This window comes from Leucopleurus acutus (genome assembly GCF_964270905.1).
Source record: "Leucopleurus acutus genome assembly, chromosome: 9".
NCBI lineage: Eukaryota > Metazoa > Chordata > Mammalia > Artiodactyla > Delphinidae > Leucopleurus > Leucopleurus acutus.
This window is the reverse complement of record NC_139144.1, coordinates 44,067,630-44,073,629: the sequence shown is the minus strand read 5'-3', so window position 1 is coordinate 44,073,629 and position 6,000 is coordinate 44,067,630. Positions and strand designations below refer to the sequence as shown.

The 6,000-nt window shown below is 35.6% G+C and overlaps 1 long non-coding RNA gene across 1 annotated transcript in view; it reads right to left on the bottom strand.

The window, feature by feature from the left end:
• Positions 1–1,784: 1,784 nt before the first annotated feature.
• LOC309966498 overlaps positions 1,785–6,000 on the bottom strand; it is a 511,042-nt gene continuing 506,826 nt past the window's right edge. Inside the window, exon 2 of the long non-coding RNA XR_014326455.1 lies at positions 1,785–1,923. This is a non-coding gene — a long non-coding RNA (uncharacterized lncRNA). The remainder of the gene's footprint in view (positions 1,924–6,000) is intronic.

Genomic DNA, 6,000 nt, shown 5'->3' with positions numbered 1-6,000 from the left:
TATACATAATCATCTATACACACATATATGTAGATACACAGAAAAAGACACATGCATACATAAAGACTCGAATGTGGACGTTAAAAACTCACTATTGGGATCACTTGCAGGCTTTTCCAGGCTGACTGATGCTCAAGGAAGAGAGACTAGGGAAACCCATTTGGCCTGATCCAATTTAGATATGCAAATTTTATCTTGTGTGCTTGAAAGGAACATTATGGCACAGGACAATTTGCATTTTCAGTTGTAAGACAAAGTATTTTTAATCTAATAAAAACATCCCTCTATCGTCCACTTTAACACTCACCACATTTTATCTGATCCACTGTTCGCTTTCACTTTTAAACTATACTTTCTTATTTTAAACTATTAAATTAGTTTATCAGGAAAAGACAAATATATTATGGAAGTCACTCTCTCTACAAAAGGGGGAAAATCTTAAGTGGTATTTAACTGGTAACATATGACATATTTTAGAAGAACACACAAAAAGAGTCCTTGGAAGAAAAGAAAGAATTACATTATGGTACGTCAAATATATTTTTTAATTAATTTTTATTGGAGTTTTTTTTTTTTTTTTTTTTTTTGCGATACGCGGGCCTCTCACTGTTGTGGTCTCTCCCGTTGCGGAGCACAGGCTCTGGACGCGCAGGCTCAGCGGCCATGGCTCACGGGCCCAGCCGCTCTGCTTGCATGTGGGATCTTCCCGGACCGGGGCACGAACCCACATCCCCTGAATTGGCAGGCGGACTCTCAACCACTGCGCCACCAGGGAAGCCCAAATTAGAATTATTTTAATCACTATCACTTAAATACAAATCATGACAAAACACAAAATCCAAGTCCATTTTCAGAAATTTTGCAAAATATAATACTTAAAAGTCTTTAATATTCTACCCAGCCATCCAATTTAAAAAATGTAATGCCAGCAGCTCAGAAAATTGATGCTCCAGGATAAACATTATGCAACAGCATGAAGAAGAAAGCTAGTTATGTCATTTCTCAAGCAATCATTTTAAAAATAATGTTTTTCATGAAATTTAGAATCATACTATACAAATTTCTGGTAATTCATTTTCTCCATTACATTAGCTCATGGACTTTTCACTATTCTACTTCAATATGTTCCTATAATATACTTTTTGACTGCTGCACAGTATAATCACACTATAATTCACAGAACCTGTATCATATATTTGGTTATTTTATTTCTAATTTTTCATTTTTTAACTCAACATTTCTATATACATTTAAATAATTTTAAGGTAAATTCCTACAAGTGAATCACTGATTAAAAATCTATAAGTTGTTGAAAAGACTTTATTTTTTAGAACAGTTTTTAGATTTGCAGAAAAATTTAGCAGATAGTACCAAGCGTTATCATATATCCCAAACCCAGTTTCCCCTATTAACATTTTACACTAGCATGGTATATATGTTTGAGTTAACCAGTATTAATAAATTATTATTAACTGAAGTCCATAATTTACTGGATTTCCTTAATTTTTCCCTAATGCATTTTTTTTGTATCCAATGTACTTTGCCCTGATCCAATGTATTTCTTCTGTGTCCACCAGGTATTTTGTAGGCTGCCTCACTATTGAAATTTGTTGAATATTTTTCTCATGGTAACAGTGGGGTTACAAGTTTCCGGGAGGAAGAACACAGAGGTAAAATGCCATTTTGATTATGTCCTATCAAGGGTACCTATCATCCACATCATTTAAAAATGTTGACGTTGCCCTCGATCACCTGGCTGCGGTAGTGTCTGTCAGGTTCCAGCATAAAGTTAGTTTTTATTTATTTTTCCTCCTTTTTCACTCTTTGAAGGAAATCAGTTCGTGAAGCATGCTCACAGGGACTGGGGAATTATGCTCGTTCGCCTTTTTTTTTTTTTCCTTGAGGCACACGGGCCTCTCACCGCTGCGGCCCCTCCCGTTGCGGAGCACAGGCTCTGGACGCGCAGGCTCAGTGGCCATGGCTCACGGGCCCAGCCGCTCCGCGGCATGTGGGATCCTCCCGGACCAGGGCACGAACCTGTGTCCCCTGCGTCGGCAGGTGGACTCCCAGCCACTGCGCCAGTAGGGAAGCCCCAGCTCCTTCTCCTTTAGAATGGAGTATCTATATAAATTATTTGCAATTTGTCTTCATGGAATATTTGCCTCTTTTCCCTCATTTATCAATTTAACCATTTATTTCTATCAATAGTACTTTATACCAGGACTTTATTTTTGTTGCTCATATTGTTCTGGCTCTGATCAGTGGGGCCTCTTTCAGCTGGCTCCTATGCTCCTTGCTGAAGTCTGGAGCTTTTATTCAATATTTTGTTATAGAAACTTTAAGGACCCAGAAAAGTTGAACAAATTAAATAATTACTTCTCTATATCCACCATCTAGATTCAATTCAACGATTTTTGGCATTCTACCATATCTGCTTATTTCTCTCAATATGTTTTTTTTTTCTGTTGAACTACTCTAGAGTAAGTTGCAGGCATTTCATCTTTAAATACTTAAGCATACTAAAAATAAGGACATTCTTCTATATAACCATATAAGATTTCACAGTTTAGAAAATTAACAGTAATTCTGATATAATTACCAATTCATACTCAAATTTTATCAACTGTACCAACACTTTAGTGGTTTTTTTCTTTTTTTAAACTTGGATCCATCCAAGCCTCATATGCCTCTTTAGTCTCTGCAACAATCCCCCACTCCCTACCCTTTTAAGGTAGTCTCCTTCAGAACCAACACATCTTTTCATAGGTAAGCGGTTTTTTTTTCTTTTTTCTCCTATTAACTCACTGAGAAAGAATCCTAACTCTCAATTATCACAGTCCTGGAAGAATGCCAATGGTTCCTTTTTTTTTCTTTTGAGAATACAGATACAGTAGAGTAGCATGTCTGTGCCTGTCCTCCTGACTTTATTTTGCCATTATTTTATTTTTATTGAAGCAGAGTTGGTTTACAATATTGTATTAGTTTCAGGTATATAACATAGTAATTCAGTATTTTTGCAGTTTATATTTCATTATAGGCTATTACAAGATAATGGGTATAATTCCCGGTGCCATATAGTATATCCTGTTGCTTATCTATTTTATATATAGTAGTTTGTATCTTTTAATTCCATACTATCTCCACTTCCCTCTCTCCTTTGGTAACCACAAGTGTGTTTTCTGTATCTGTAAGTCTGTTTCTGTTTCACCTACACATTCCTTTGTATTTTTTTTAGATTATACATATAAGTGATATTATACAGTATTTGTTTTTCTCTGACTTATTTCACTAAGCATAATATTCTCTCGCTTCATCCACAGTGCTGCAAACGGCAGTATTTCATTCTTTTTCTGGCTGGGTAATATTCCATTGTTAACATATATACCTCATCTTCTTAATCCAATCATCTGTTGATGGCACGTTGCTTCCATGTCTTAGATATTGTAAATAATGCTGCTATGAACACTGGGGTGTGTTTATCTTTTCAAATTAGTGTATTATTTTTTTTTCCAGAGAACTATGATATGATCTTGCCAAGATTATTTTAGTTCCCCTTAACAGTTTCCTCAGCATTACAAACAAGGTTAAAACTAAGACAGGACTTAATCCAGAGACAATCAACAGACTACATGAAAAATGGCAAGTTCTCACAAGCTTAAATAGAGGAATTAAAGAGTTAATGTGATCCTTAATCCTTTTACAGTGTTAGTATGTAGTCTGTCCCACTCACCCCCATCAGAAAAAGAGCATCATATCATGTTGGCAGAGGCACTGCCAAGGGCAGATTAGTTCGAATGCTAATAAAAAAGTCACCTCGTTCCAAAAACTCATCTTAAAGAGTCTTTAAGCTATTTGAGTCCACATGGATAAACTAGATGGGCATTAACAGTTTGGAATTAAAGCAGTGGGCAGAGGGGAAACAAAAACAAAAATCAAAGTCACCTTACCAATATCTAAAATAACATATATCCCCAGACAAATAATTGGGCACATTACCTGAAGACTCTAATGAAAAACACAGATAAATGTAATGGCATATATGCAGTTGTGACTCTCCAAGAGAACCTAGGATTCATGGCTGACACAGTAATATCACGTTAGAATAAAGACTGCTTCTCAAATTCATGGAAATAAAGACAATCCAAATAGTGTTTCAATCACCTTATATCAATACTACCTTTGAAAATATTCCACCCTTCCCTAAGTTTTTGTTTGTTTACATTTTGAAGCTCTTGTTTTCCACAGACCAATCTTTAAAGTAAATTGGTTTTACACACACCCTGAGTTATATATTTTTTCCTAATCCATGCCATCCTCAGCAGGAATGCATGAAGCTACCGAAGAGGTATGGCAAGTGAATTTCCAGGTGCTTAAGTTAAGCTAGGCTTAAGAATGTGCAGGAATATTAGAAAAGCCTCCAACAGCCCCCATACAGTTTCCCTTCCCACCCCTCCCCAAAATATCCCAGGGGCTTCATTCTGTAGTCAACACCAGTAATCTCAGGGGCTTACCACACCACATGCTGTCTCCTTTGGAAGTGGCATAAAAGCCTCCCTGCTCCCATGATTATCTCATCCCTCAAGGCCCTAACAGAGTGTCCCTGGACCTTAATTACATAGTCTCTTTTTTCTTTCCCTGTGAAGAATCTTTGTAAAATAGCTATTATACCTCTATTATTCTGCATTGTACTTTAAATAAATGGCTAGAGTGTAAGAACAGATTATTAACACAAATTAACCTGACTTGTTCTTATTGATTTAGCACATTGATTGCTGTATGTGCCACAAAGTTGTGGTAATTGGTTTTTACATTTTACTCAAGATATGCCCATTATATGGACTTTCAACATGGCGTTTAGATCCCTCTATAGATAAAGAAACAGGATAATTAAATATTTAGCCTATGTCTCACAGGCCTCCTAGAGCAGTTTGTATGCTTTTAAATTTATTCTCATTTAATCTTTGAATCTTCCACCCACACTGATTAGTTCCCAGACACTGTGGGTTTCATCATAAGTCAGGAGGCTCTTTATCTTTTCAAGTACAAAGTTTCTTTACCTTTGTGATGATTTTAGAGTTTATTCCAACAACTGTTTCCCAACACTGATTTTTATCTTAATGAGTTCTTATGAAAATAAACTTCTCCCTACAGAATTCATTTTAATCATCATCACTGATAAATGTTTTTACATATGAATTATTGTTACAGCCTTTTGTTTCATCATATGGGTTTCCCTTCAGGATTCACTTACATAGCTGGTTTGTGTTTGAGGCTGTGCATTTTCAAAACAGCCAAAAATTGGCTGAAGAAAGAAGCAAACTCAATAAAATGACAAATCAGGGCCTGAATTTTCCCCTGTAAATGTTCTCACCAGGAAATTTAAAAATAATAAAGCAATGTCTACTTGGGGAGAAGGAGCTTATCTGTGAGATAGGTTTTTATTAATTAGATATGGTGTATGTTATGTGCATTTGAAATGAATATTCTGTTCATCAATCAAGTAAAGTATCATCAATAAAACTGTGACATCCCTTTTCCTAAGACTGAATTCATTTTATTCTGTTTTTCTGCCCTTTGAACAGAATTGTCTATGTCCTGCTTTCCCATGGGAAAAACCTCAATGAACTTTTGTGTAGCCGTATTTCTTTTAAACCTAAGCATGCAATTATATATAGTTAATAGATAATATTAAGTCTGTTTTTACAGTTTTTACATATTATGCCATAAATGAAAGCATTTTTCTATTTAATGGCCAACAATCAAAATCACTGTAACACATAGTATTTTTCTGGGGGTGGTTCCTTATTAAATTCAGAATTACAAAACTCTTTGCCTTGCAAACCTTGACTGAATTATCCAGACCCAGCTGTAAAGAGAAGTGCAGATCAAGTAAATATTTGCCATCCATTATATTTGGTGATTAACAGTCCATAAAGAGATTTTAAGCAAAGCTGTGGTTTCATCTTATGCAGGCTTTACATCTAGGATGTCACACTGCAG